The sequence below is a fragment of the Notolabrus celidotus genome, chromosome 12 (assembly GCF_009762535.1).
Source record: "Notolabrus celidotus isolate fNotCel1 chromosome 12, fNotCel1.pri, whole genome shotgun sequence".
NCBI lineage: Eukaryota > Metazoa > Chordata > Actinopteri > Labriformes > Labridae > Notolabrus > Notolabrus celidotus.
The window spans coordinates 14,586,352-14,601,657 of NC_048283.1; positions in this window are offsets into that span (position 1 = coordinate 14,586,352).

Sequence of the window (15,306 nt, forward strand, 5' to 3'; positions counted from 1 at the left end):
ATAAATGGGATTTCAGCGCTTGTTATTGTTTTTTTCCTTTTTTGGTTTAAGCTAGGGATGACCGCAATTAATCAATAATCAATTAACACACATTTTTGTTTTCAATTGTCCGTCACGTGGAACAAACATCATGTGGTCTCATATTACACTCAGCTGTCAGGGAGGTGTTTTAACCCTCCTGTTATGTTTGTTTCTTAGGGACAGCAATAATGTTCGTGGGTCAACTTGACCCGGGGCATGATTAATTATCCAGAAGTGTCAGAACTCAAAAAAATCGCAATAAACATTTTTTTATCTCATTTTTAACTCCATAACTAACCATTTAAATCAATATTTAGTGCAATGGTGTTCTTTAATCCTCACAGATCATGGTTCAATGAGGATAACTCACTCGTTTTTTATGAAAATTCATGTTTTTTAATGTACATTTGAAAGACCAAAATATGAATACAATAGTTTTACATGACATAGATTTTTGTTCATTTTATTTTGATTTTTTTTTATTTTTATGAAGTGATGTTGATAAATTAACAGGAGACACCTTTTCTGTCACATGCTGCCCAGGTTTTGATGCTGTATTTAGCTGGTTTGGAAGGCATATATTGCCTAAAATGGAAGGAACCTCTGAATGTCTCTAGCCTTTCATCCACTGTGACATTAGGGCCTGGGTTATAGAGTAGTGGAAGTTGCTCTACACACTTGTCCCTCACAGTTCTAAGGGCTGACAGCTTGTCTCTATTCGATCTCAGCTCCTGCAGTCAAATGCCGAAGTGTCCTTGGGCAAGACACTGAACCCCAAACTGCTCCCTCAGTTGTTCAGTGGTGCATGAATGTCTAGAATAAGATTATCTAATACTGATGGTCCCTTACTATAGCAGCCTCTACCATCATTGGGTAATCGAGTAATGTAAAAGAGCTTTGAGTGGTCAGAAGACTGGAAAAGAGATATATGAGTACAAGTCCATTTACCATTTACCATTTACAATTTACCATGAACTGCTCAAAAGCTGACTTGATGTCTGTTACAGGAGTCACTGCTATCCTAGTGGCTCTGTCTTTATAATGTTTTCTGTAGACAGTTTGCCTGACGTATATTTGGGATGAAGATCACTGTATTTCCCAATTTTTGATGTGAATGTCTGCTTGGAGGAATATGAATATCTGTTTCCTCATTTGGTTCATAATCAGAATCATCAGACTCAGAATTGACCACAAGATGGTCTTCATCTTCAGACACACCCTCTTCTCTTTCACTGTCATGATCAAAGAGGAGTTCCAGGGTTATCACCTGTTTACTTCTGCTGCTCATTTTCTAAAGCTCTGACAGAGAGTGTATCATGTGTAGATGCAGAGTATAATGTTGGTAGGACTCCCTTGCAGAGAATCTGTATATGTTTTTCCCCTCCCCTGCTGTAGTGATGGGAAGTTAGGCTCTTTTCAGAGAGCCGGCTCTTTTGACTCGGTTCCCGAAGAAGATCTTTTGAAGTCTTATATTTTACCTTAACTTTGCAAAAAATAATGGTTTGTGTGTTGAAAACCCTTTTACGTACACTGTTTTTATGAGAAGCCTTATAATTGCCCAATTGTGTGCATTTATTCTGTTACAAAACCATTCGTACTTTTGTTTAGTATTTTAATCAAACTTTTTTATTGTACAAATTAACCCAAAACTGCAAACGTATCCCCTGAACAGAGCCAGAACCAAACTCAAGCAAGCAGAACCAGAACCAAACTTTATGATTAGGGTTAGGATTAAGGTTAGGGTTAGGGTAAGGGTTATGATTAGGGTTAGGATTAGGGTTAGGGTTAGTGTTGTGATTAAGGTTAGGGTAAGGGTTAGGATTAGGGTTAGGTTTAGGCTGTGTGCGTGTGTGTGTGTTGGTGTGTGTACATAATTGGGGTGAAATATGTCACACAGTTGCAAATAAACAATTAGTATTTGACACTTCTGGCTCCTTTTAGCCTCCACTTTGACTGATGGGTCAAATTGACCCACGGGCATTATCTATGTAATATAAACATGCAGGGGGGGTTGCAAATATGTGAAAGGAACCATTTTTATTCTATATGTTGATTACGCTAATTAAGGCAAGTTGAAGAAATGTCATACAGAAAAAACACCTTTTTAACATTTTTTTTTAATTTTTTAACTTTGAAAAGGGTCAATCTGACCCTTAACATAACAGGAGGGATAAGTTTAAAACACGTTTCGATGTGAATCAGCTGTTAAATGTGTTGCGTACAGCGGAGACACTCAGCTGGTGGCTGCGACTGTGCCTCAGGTCTCCACGTGCGCTTTTTTTTAAAGAGGATCAATACAAAACCGCTGCCAACAACAACACGGACACGAAGGTTGACAAGTCTAAACAGGACATTTCCCCACCTTTAGATACAAAGCCAACAGACAGGTGGGATATTCTGGTTAGCTATGTTTGCAGACGAGCCACATCAGAGCCGTCTTGGCTTTTCTGCAGCTGAACTGATTATGACCCGGTTGCACTCCCGACTGACACCAGACCAAATACACACGTTTATTTTTCTCAATAAGAACGAGTAGACAGAAAACTGGACACTGTGAGTCTGAAGTACTTTCCTGTTTGTATTATGAGCCTTCACATTATAATACTACGTCCACGTGGAATATTTTTTTAGTAGCCTGATCGTTGATATTCTGTGTGTCAAACATGTATCCCGTATTCAATGCCGTCAGTTAAATGCATTTTGTTGCTGTAGACAATACAGTTCAGGAGGAAACAAGGTATTCAGCGTTTTTGACATAAAAAGCATAATTTTTTCTTTTTTTATTTAGTAATCAATAATTGATCATTAACATTTCCTAAAATCGATCACGGAAAATACTTCAAATGTACATCCCTAGTTTGAGCACAAGATTGGAAATCGGCAAACAAGTCTTTTTGGCCTCGGGTCACTAAAAACTGTTTAAAAAACAAGTGTTTTTTTATTTTTCTACTTTCAGTTTTCTATTTAGAAATGAATGAACTAATAACACACAAATTCACAGAATTTATTTTAAAACCTTTCCATTAACCAATGCACTACAATTAACTTCCTAATAAATCTACAAAGATCCTTCAGGGCAGTAAAGTCTATCCTGTAACAGAGGTTTGATGCAGACCAAGCAGCAACCTCCGGTCTCAAACTATGAAGCCCATGCGGAAGTATTATAAACTGCAATTCATCGAGAATCCACTTGAGGCTGGCTGCAGAAACACCGGAAACCACATAGATATGAATGGGAAAAAGACGATCTTTGCAGCATTAATAAACATGTTTACAGCCTGGTTCAAAAAACGGCTTGGCTCTATGTAGCTAATCTCTCTATCGGCACACACTCTACGGGGGGGTGAATTTTTTTCTAACGCGACGGTTCAGAAGATATTAAGATTACGAGTTTTGCCCAAATAAGGACATGACTGACTGGACTCCCGGTTGAACACATAGCTGTTGGCTCGGAGGCTCAAACTCTGCCCCTTTACGTCACACTCTGCCTGGTTGAGTTCTGCATTACCAATATGGCTGCCGCTGTCGATTGGCTTCAAAACAGCTCTCAGGAACAGATGGGGGACGTCGCGGATACTTTGTCCATATTTTATACAGTCTATGATGCAGACATGTTAATTTTTATAGAAAGGACAATGACTCTTGTGTGTTTGTTACATTTGCTCTACTCTAGGGCAGAAGCCTTTGTCAACAGGATTGTAAACCATCAAGCCACATTATTTCTTTTCTGCATCAAATAACTAAATAACATCCCAACTCTCCAAAAGTAAACACATATGCTCATAAATCCGCATGAGAGGAAATAAATGACCCATGACCCGTCTGCTATAAGGGAGGAGTCAGACTGCATTACCTGTATACATCCAGTCACCAGGAGGGGGAGCTTTACATTTTTGGCTTCACTGCTAGGGAGCTGCCATGCGGTCCATCTTTTTATATCATATTCACAAACAAAGTCAGTTGCAAGACAGAACCACTGGAGACCAACCACATTAATTTACATCACTCATATATTTTACAGTTTGAAAAAGTTTATATGAGCAAAAAATCTGTATGATTCTGTGATATTACCAGATATATGAGGTAGTGCTGTTACCACTTAAACAGGACTCATATCTGAAGCATGTGATGTTGAGTTTGGCCCAGTCTACCCTTTTTCCCTGATTTAGTAGGCTATACTGTTCATGCACCTAAATCATCCATATCACCTTTAGAATCAGCAGCGCTGTCCTCCCAGTACTGCTGATGGTAGCAGTAGAAGGAGAACCTTGAGCACGTGTGGGTTACTATTTACATGTATACGTTAGACATGTGACCCACACATGTGAGGAGGTCAATCTAATCTGTGAGTGCCCATGTTGGAATTCAGAGTGTATGGATGAAGGATGCATGGGGTGGTTAATCCTTACAGTACGTCTACAGTGTGTATGACCTTGGAGGGATGGGAGCCCTTATATGCTCATTAACATGGATGAAGCATGTTGGATGGAACCACAGGGTGAACACACCTAACAGCACGCACCGATTTCACTGCAAACTAATGAAGAAGGTAACACTTGTACACAATCACACATACACACTCAAACAAGCAGCCATGCGTGCATAATACCCCGTAGCATCTATTTTTCATTATTACAATGCAGCCAGCTGGAGGCAAGGTTGGGCTGTGTTAGCCTGCAGCTGTACAGAGGCAGAGTGCTCGAGGTGGGTTGTCATTGACACTCGGCCTCAAACATGAGTCGTTACAAAGAAGTACAGAAGAGACCCAGCAGGGAGCAGAGAGTGTGCAGTGAGGGAGCAGTGAGGGGTGAACTCTATCCTGCTCTGGAACTCAGCTTTTCCCCTTACACACACAAACACACACAAACGCACACAAACACACACAAACACACACACACACACACACACACACACACACACACACACACACACACACACACACACACACACACACACACACATACACACAGGGCTGCTTGTGGCGCAGGCTTTGTTTTATCTGATTTTGCTGTAATCTTGCTTCTACAAGACGATAACTGTCAAGGGGATGTAGCTGCAGCACAGGAGCGGGCAGTTTAACAAAGTCTAAAGTTGGTATCAGACCTGCCTGTGTCATGTTCTGAACAAAACAAGGCTTGTACAGAGTCTACATTGTTAAGTGTGGTCTTTCTAAATGTATGCAGATTAGGATTAACAAAATAATTTACGAGCAGCATTGTTGTAAAATTATGCTTAACAAATAGGACAACACGGTATGGTGGAGACAGCAGGATGAATTGTAATAAAAATAATATAATGAATAATTTCCCACCTAACTTCTCACCCAAAAAAAATGAGCAGGTACTAATGTTAAATAAAACTGTTGTATTATTCATGAAGTTTCACACCTTTTAAGATTCAGTCTGAATCCCTCACACTCAAATACACATGCACACACACACATGTCCCCTGTAGGCTTGATAGTCTCCCTTTGGTGAATATGTTACAACCCCAAATCTACTGTTAGATAGGTTCGCAAGTGTGCATCTGCTGACACAAAGAGACACACTCAAACACTCTTCCGTCCAAGGTGAAATTGGTTCTGAACTCCCCCCTAACATGGTCTCTGATGTTACTGTACAGAGATTTTGATGATTTCTGTTGAATATTTCCCCTTTATTATTAAGATAAAAACCTGCTTTAGGAAATTTCAATTTTAATTTGGACCAAATTGACACTCATGGTCAGGCTTCCAAAATTAACATCATTGTTATGCAGAGTAACTTTGACAAGAAGAAGCTCAGCATGGAAATGAAGGTAGAGTCACCTTTGAGGATGTGCAGTACTGAAGTGTTAATTTATGCAACAGTTCTGTCACTTTTCTTCTCGTCAGCTCAGCTAGAATAAAAAAAAATGTCCCAACCTTTTTTGTTTACTTGTTTGGAAACAGAAAAATCACCTCCTGTTTGTTCTGGTTCCCTGAAACTTGCTTTTTATCTTCCTGACAAGTGACCTCACACATTTTACAAAAATTGCTAAATCCAAAAATCGCATTACTCATCATCTGCTTATTGACTCTCTGTCTCATGGGTAGAGAGAGATTTGGGCTTTTTCACATTATTCGTAATGCGTTTAAATTCTTATCACTGAGCGATAGCAGCTGCATCTTGTTGGAAGATTTCAATAGCTTATGTAAGAGTAATCTGTATGGCTGCACATCACAGGGGCTTGGGATGTAAATGCATATAGATGCATTCAGTGAATATGGACAGATAATGGACTCTTAATGGAGCAGTATCCATGCATTTGCAGTGAAAGCTCCCTTTGGGTAATTGTAGCTTAGCAGCAGTAACTAGGAACAAACCAAACGTACCACACAAACACAAAAGTGTAAGATTTAAATTAACAATTTACCTTGAACTGTCAAATGATTAATTCTCTAATCACGATTAATCACAGAATTTATTAGTATTTTCTAGTCCATATTAATAAAGTAAAAAGCCTTTCTTACCAATGTACTGATTTGGGAATAAAATGATCTTGGTTACAATGATGGCTCTCAAAGGCAATTCTTATATGCAGTCGTGTGATGTGATGCAATATTTCAAGCAGACCCTCTTCTTCCACAATGTTGTAGCAACCCATGTTGCTATTGCTGTTGAGAGTTTGTTGCTTGCAGAGTTGTCCAGGCTTCTCCTTTGCTATCTATCCAGCATGGCCTGCTTTTGAAGAGGGGAAGAGTGCTCTCAGCATCAACTGTGTGCTTGGCCAACAAGTGGGATTTGAGAGTCAACATAATCCATTGGTAACTCAATTCACATCAACAGTGAATTTAGATTACTTTGGTCTTGTCCAGCGAACCATCTAGCGGGGCTTTGAAGCTGCCATTCGAAGGATCTGTTTCTTCATCCATTTCTTCCAGAGGATGTTTTACTCCTTGCCTTCCACTATGCTGCGAATTGCAGCCTGATTTCCCACAGGGTGGGCTGAGGGTTATAATCCCAGAACATGCATGTGTAAATCAAATTTGAATCAAAATTAGTGGCGTTAAAAGAAATGTACGTTAACTGTCACAGCTCTAAATTAAACAGTTTATCAAAAACTGCCGGGATTAGCATGTTCTGCTGACTGGCTGCAGCAATAAACCTGCATTATTTTCAAAATAAAAGAGTATGTCATCAGCTAAATGTTTTATTTTGGACGTTTATAAGGTAAGCTGCCTCCAATGTATAACTGTAGTTTGTAAAATATGACTGTAAAGTGAACACAAGTTATAGATTTGTGTTCATGGACACCAACTTCCATTATAGTTTGTCAGTCAGTTCGATCAAATTACTTAGGGATACAACCTTTTTATGTTTAAGCCATATCTGCTCTTTTCTGTAATACCATCCAAACATCATATCTGAGAACTAAAACTACTTTGATAGATGCTTTTTGTTCTCAAGCTTGGTTCCTGTTGTGACAGTTCTTTTCATCCTGATTTATGTACAAGTGTTCATTTTTATATCATGATGTCACTTCCTTGCAATTCCAAAGCGCTGACTGTCAAATTACCACACCTGTGAGCCAATTGGTTAAACACAGCCATCAGGTGCGCAAACACACGATTAGTTAATTGTAGACACAGACACACCCATCAGGTTTAAGCACTGTAACAATGCGGCAGGTGAGTTCACTGTAACTGTAACCTGTGCTGGATACAGTATTTCATGTTTGTCTGATTTTTTCTGAGCTTACAGTGTTATGCACACTACTGTAGTAGCATGAAAACTGGGACATGTTTTGTTTGTGCAATCGAAAAAAACTGTAAACTGAGTTGGAAGGAATGCAAGAGAAGATGGAAATAACAAAGGTATATTTCAACAAAGAACACACATGTAATGTAGCCTCATGTGCTTTTAAACTAGTGCAAAAACATTGTGTTGTGAAAAGACCTAAAGAGGCTAGCTCTGCAAAGGTGCCCCGGGGGTGTGGTGGACAGGGCTGCTGCCTTTCAATGCAATGGTCCTGGGTTTGAATTCTGGCAGGAACTGTCCATGGGAGATGGAAATTAAACACTTTCCTCACACTGGAGTTTGGACTGTGCTTTTGCAGTACAATATCCACACCGTGGAATGAAAAGACCTAAAAAAAAAGGGGGGGGGGGGGGGGGGGGGGGCTCCTTCAAGCAGCCCTGTGATGTTGAGGACAGGCCTGCTACCCTTCAATCTGATGGTTCTGGGTTCAAATCCCTCCAACGTTTTCCAATGTGAGATGAAGATGAAACTGTTTCCTCATAATGTGGTTAAGCTGTTCTTTTAAACAACTACAACAAAGTAGTTAAATGTAAAGACCTAAAAAGCTCTGTGGTGTTGTGGATATGACCTGTGTTCAAATCCCCGACATGGACTGCCCATGGGAGATGGAATTAGAGCACTTTCCTCACACTGTAATTAGATCTGTGCTTTTGAAGTCCTATATCCAAATGGTGGAATGAAAAGACCCACAAAAGCATGTTCATCCAAGCAGCCCTGTGGTATTGAGGATAGGCCAGCTTCCTTTCAATCTGATGGTTTTAGGTTCAAACCCCACTATGTGTTGCAAATGTGAGATGGACATGAAACACTTTGCTCACAATGTGCATGAGCTGTGCTTTTTAAGTACAAAAAAAAATTGTGAAATGAAAACACCTTAAGAGGCAAGCACTGCAAAGTTGCCCTGTGGTGTGGTGGACAGGGCTGCTGCCTGTCAATGCAAGGGTTCTGTGTTTGAATCCTGGCCGGGACTGTCCATGGGAGATGGAAATTAAACACATTCAGAGTTTAAAGTTTGAACAGTGCCTTTGAAAGTACAATATCCAAATCATGGAATGTTAAGGCTTCCAGAAAAGAAGCCTCACGGTGTTGAGGACAGGCAACATGTTGTTATGTTTGTGAAATGTTGTGTTTTCTGTAATGTCGTTATGACATGCTGTTGTGTTTTGCCCTTCAGGGCCACCGTAATAAAGGGATGGAGGCACATCATCTATTGGTCCATCTTCAGTCAGTGCTCTGTCGTGATTCTTTGTGAATGAGTTTACACATCACTGAACATACAGGCAGGCTCTGGTAGCAAACTGACTACCAGCAGTCCATGAAGATTTCTTTCAACTTTTCAATTTCTAATAAATATGTTTTACAAGTTACAGATTCACATAGTATGAAGTTTCGGTTATACTCGTTTTTTTGTCTTCATTCAAATAATGACCATCCTGTCGTTGGACCAATGTCTTTATGAGACTTATTTTGTAACTTACCTAAAATTCAAAATGAAAGATTTACTGGTAACACTCATGCTCCACGGTCTTTTTTTCATTCTAATAGACCACTCTAATGGAAAATACTGTCTGTATTTATCCCACGCTAAGCCCTACAGCGTGCTAGTAAAATTTTAAGATATGGATACTCACTAAACACCCCCTGGGTTACTTTGTTCTTTTTGTTGGTACAAGGCATTGTGTGCACTGCACAATGGAATCATCTGAGGCTGATAATAAAAAGCACTGAAGCAGCAGAGAAGAAACATGATGCATTAAATCTTCAGATCTTCCCCATGTTTTCCAGCATAGTTATTAGAACTAATTCTGTTTTTTTGTGTTAGGGAGTAGCCTTCATGGAGAGACTGTGCATAGAAATAACATACTGCTCCTAAGATTTAAGGTATTGTTTAGGATAGTTTGCTGTTTGAATCTATATGGAGTAAAGTGTTGAAGTATGTATGAAGTCTCCAGGAAGTTTCAGGGCCTGGGAATAAAAGTTGGAAACTTCAAACATTTTTTTTTTAGGTAGCACTTCACCCAGATAAAATACAGTTCAGAAAAGATGAGAGAAAAGTAGGCTAAGTTTTCACCCTGTAGAGCCTTCGCCGAAACCACTGACTGTCAAGAAGCTTGGTCTGAGTTGTTGAGGCTCCTGCTTTTGTGGCAAAGGTTACTTTAAGCACCAATCCGTTATAAACATGTCTGCCCGCCTGCTTTGTGACTGCACAGGGCCAATAATGCCACAGTGGGTAAGCCTTGATTATCAGGCTGTTCTTCCTGCCATCTTTTTTCATTTTAACTAAAGAAAGCCAAAACATCTGTGGTACAGAAACACTGCTCAGTCAAGCCTTGTTTTGTGGCTAATTAGTCCAATTAGCCTTCCCCATCTCATGCAGTTTTAAACAAAGACAAGCAGCAGCTCTGCTCAGCTTAAACAGCCTCACAGTTTGATGTGTGGCAGCACTGGAAAGCTGCAGAAGCCTCTAGTTTCAGACACAGACCAAGGCTTCTCTAAACAGTTTCAGGGCACCCGCGCTTCACAGGATAGAACTACACCCTGACACGTCTTTTGAATTATTCTGTGTGTGTCCCTTTAGCACATTTTTAAACAGAAACATGGTTGTGCTCTGTAAGAGTCAGACTGCAGTGTGAAGGTTAAATTCCCACAGCAGTAATTTCATGATTAGCAAAGCTGAAAGGCACGTTCCATGTCGGTCGTGTGTGCTGTGTGATAACAGATTTCATGAGGAGGTGAAAATGAACCAGTTAGATACAGTTCAACAGAGAACTACATGGAAATTAGTTATTCTGAACATAAGAAGAATAATTAATCATTCCTCAAAGAAAGCCTCCTTGAAGTAGCAGTTTATTAAGATGAATCAAAAGACATTTTTTGTCCCTTTAGTAAAAATAAATTAAACAAACGTGTATTTAAAAGCTATAAATTGATGTACACTAAGATACTGCTAACATGATCACATTTTCTACCTTCCAGAAGAAGATAAACATATGAATTTTTCAAATATTTTCTCCGTAGGGCAGAGCAGCAGCAATAATTTAATAGTTATTTTTCTCTGCAGAAAACAAGATTTCTGTAATGGTTCCATGTATTCCCTGTGTTTTTGTCCCCAGAGAAAACAATTCATTCAGATACTTTGATTTACTTTCTATGTACTTATTGTAGCGGTCAAAGGGTCTAGAGACACAGCATCATCTCCTCACCACTCACTGAGATGAAGAAGCAGCAGCCAGTAAACTGTAAAATCAAGACTCTTTCTTTCCTTGGTGCTTTCTTTTGTTCTTTTTCACATTTAAAATATTCCCCAAAATGCTTTGAGGCATTGCCTTGTCCATATTTAATGTAATTCATGTAGGTAAACAATTCCAAGCTTTTGACCAATGATTATGTTTGATGGTAGTGAATGTTTTGCTTTCAGCTTCTCAGTGCCCAATGTTAAATCTGTACGTGAAACACCCACATCAACCGCTTGATGCAGAATAACTAGGGCACAATAAGGAGAGAAATTAATAAGTTCGGTCTCATATATGACTATGCAGCATTTTGGGCCTACAATGATAAAATATTAATAATTCTTTAACCCACTAGTAATTCTGGTGCCAACTAGCGAGTTTGATGACTTTCCATCATTTAGTTGTCTGAACATGCACATCCCTAAAGTACATTACAAATTTGTAAACACTAATACATAATAGTTCACTATATAATTAGTTTAACCCTCCTGTTATGTTGCGGGTCAAATTGATCCTTTTTAAAGTTCAAAAATGAAATAAAAAATGTTAAAAGTATTTTTTCTGTATGAAACGTCTTTTCTTGGCTTCATAGGTGAAATCAACATACAATTAAAATGGTTCATTCAACATTTTAGGCAATGCCTTCCAAACCAGATAAAAAATTGCCTAAAAATCTGGGCAGCATGTGACAGAAGAGGTGTCTCGTGTTAATTTATCAACATCACTTCATTAAAAAAGAAAAAAATCAAAATTCAAAATAAAATAAAACTAAATCTATGTCATGGAAAACTATTGTATTCATACCATTCCAGTTGTCTTATGGATCAAGCTTTGGATTACCATGACCTGGATGACTGAGAACCTTCATAGACATATTGTATTCCTATTTAGGTCTTTCCAATGTACATTTAATAAAGTTTTAACATTAATTAATAATAAAAACAAGTGATATATCCTCTTTGAACCATGATCTATGAGAATTAAAGAACACCATTGCACTCAATCTTGATTTAAATGGTTAGTAATGGAGTTAATAATGAGATTTAAAAAATGTTTATTGGGATTTTTTGGGTTCTGACACTTTTGGATCATTAAATATGTCACGGGTCAAATTGACCCAGGAACATTATTGCTGTTCCTGAGAAACAAACATAACAGGAGGGTTAAAAATGTTATTCTCATACATTTTCTCAAATATATGAATCAACATAATTTCCTACTCTTACACTCTATGTCTGTCAGATCTGTAGCCTAAAAACCCAAGTGATAGCTTAGATGTTTGCCTGAGAAATTAAAAAATATATCTATATTTGCCTTCAAATGGCAAAATATTGATATTCTAGGTTAAAGTAAATATTAACCAAAACATAAATTAGGCTTTGGACTTGGAGACAGCAGAAGGTCAAGGTCTCATGCTCTTGTAGTGCTTCATTGAGATTCAACAGCCATGCAGCTTACATTGTAAAAAGATTATTCAGTGGATTTTACACCTCATGTCCTGGTTGCTGACAAGAGCCTCTTTTCTGCCTCATACTGTAAATGTAATTCATGTTCACTGTATGCTAACTCACACACAGGCTTCAGTATGTGCTGAGAAATTAACATCCCACTGCCTTCTCTCACATAGTTTATAATTGCAGAGCAAACCTCTCAGTGGAGCGCTGCAGAAATTGAACCATAGCGACCTTCTGCCAGTGATCAAAGCCTACCTCAACCAGCCTTCCGACCAAGACCCAAGAGACGAAAAACGAGAAGGGGAGGGGAGGGGAGGGGGTGAGTCCACACAAACCATCCTACATCTCAGCACGAGCTACCTGCTTTACATATGAAACACACCTTTCTCCCTTTAATTCCCATGAAATCGCGAAGGAAACGGTTAGAGCAAGTAGGGGACGAGGAGGAAGTGATGTGGAACGGCTAGAGGGGCCATTACACAGAATCCTTCATTACACCCTGGTCACAGCTTTAGAGTATTACCCTTGTGAAAACACACTCTCACCCCTGGGTGGATAAGTCAGAGAGTGTAGATTGTTTCATTTGATTTCTTGTCTTTGTGCCTGGTCCCTAGACGGATATTTAAGGGTTAAACGTATCAACATATGCAGCTTTGGCTCGCTGAAGGACCAACAGACAGGCGGCTTCACGCTGAGATATAAGTGGGTTAAACAGAAATAATTTTGTCTCTTTACATTCCCCTCTTTGATTGGAACTGAGATAGATCTTCACAACACATCTTGGCCTTTGATCAATCAATCAATTAATCAACTCGCCTGTTTTTATTTAGGTAGCTCATTTACGACAACAGAGCCTCAATAACTGCTGCAGAGGACTGTGAAGTCATCAAGCCTGTGAAGAAAAAAGAAGACTGGCTTAAGGCGTATTCTTGCAATGCAGAGCTATTTTAGTTGTTTGGCACAACATCAGAGAAGAAAAACATCCTGACTCATCCATCAGATACATGTGGACCCATTAAGTTTCCCCATTCATTAAGAGATGCAGTTTACAGTGAGGGCAGTGTGCAGAAGCACTGACTAATGCAAAAACTCATGGATTATAAAACGCTGAATGCATCAGTATCACAATAAGCAAGAAAAAAACTGTGCCCACATTTAATAGCAAACTTATTAACACATGTTTACCATTTTATTAACATGATTTTGTAGACAGCATATATTTGGCCAGTCCATCACTTTAGTAGCCTGTGGACAACACAATTCAGCATTCTCTCATAGATACGACCTCCTGATACGATGTCCTTTTTTGGGCAAAAACTCGTAATCTTAATATCTTCTGAAAAGTTGCGTTAGAAAAAAATTTTTTTAACCAGGCTGTAAACATGTTTATTAATGCTGCAAAGATCGTCTTTTTTGAATTGGTGTCTATGTGGTTTCTGGTGTTTCTGCAGACAGCCTCAAACGGATTCTTTATGAATTGCAGTTTATAACACTTCCGCATGGGCTTCATAGTTTGAGACTGGAGGTTGCCGCTTGGTTACAACTTATTTACCTGTATATAATGTGTATCAGTTTTTTTATAACAGCCATATATTTGTGTGTGTGTGTGTGTGTGTGTGTATAGGTGTGTAGGTGTGTGTGTGTGTGTGTGTGTGTGTGTGTGTGTGTGTGTGTGTGTGCGTGCGCGTGTGTGCATGTGGGTTTGTGAATGCGGTTTTATTGATATTTCAGAAGCCTATATGATCACATTTTAATTCACTTTTTAATCATACGTGTTTCCCAGGAAGACAATTTGGGACAGTTTCATGTGAAATATATAAGTAATCATATTTTTTTTTCTTTACAAGTTAGTCCATCTGTTAACCCCTTCATTTTCTCAAATCCCAACAATGACATGTTTGCTCATTTCTTATGAAATAAACACAAAGAGAAACAGCACAAAAAATCTATTAAGACTTTAATTTTCTTTATACTTTAAATACATTTTCAACAGTGTTTGATATTTTTGCATTTGGATAAGTTACATAATAAATAAAAGCAAACATTATATTTTCAAGGCATTTATAGCAGCAGAAGTGGCCTACAGAGTCTGAATCACACAAGTGTTTGTGGTTGATGTCCATCCTGTCCAGATTTAGAACCAGACTAGGTCATTCAAAACCAGTTTAATTTTGAAGAATTAATCCTGAGGTTTAGTCCAAACTGTCTCAGGGGCGTTTCAGGAAACTCTGTACCAGTGTTAGGAAATTAAATAAGAAACAAGAAAACACTGGTGTCGGCCCTAAAGCATTGGAAGTCACAGGAGGTAGCATCTTACTCTCCTGCCAATCAGTTGTCTTTTTTACACATGCAGCAGGCCATGTTTAATGGTTGCTATGATTTTCATAGCCATCCACATGTGACTGCATATTTAATAGTCTTTGTGGTGGAAGCTGTACAAGAACTGCATCAACATAAAGCTGTGTGTTGACTGTTTGCCTGCACAGAAATGTCTTTCTAACAAGTTACCCAGATGGTCTTTCTTAAAAAAAGAGGCACATTATCAGAACAAGGAAGTGGTTGGCAGCAACACTGAAGAGTTTGCATACATACAAAAAATCACAAAAACTCACCTTGACCTCAGATATGCTGGTTTATGTGCCCACTTTAAAAATGATATTGCACTCGGCACATAACCTTTATTTTGGAGAAAGAGGAGGAAACAAAACCTTATTTTTTTCAAAATAAAGTTATCTCATGGAAGGAATTTCAACTTGTTATTAAATTACATAAATCTTTCAGAAATGAATGAGCCAACCAGACCTCTGAAAAATGATTGAT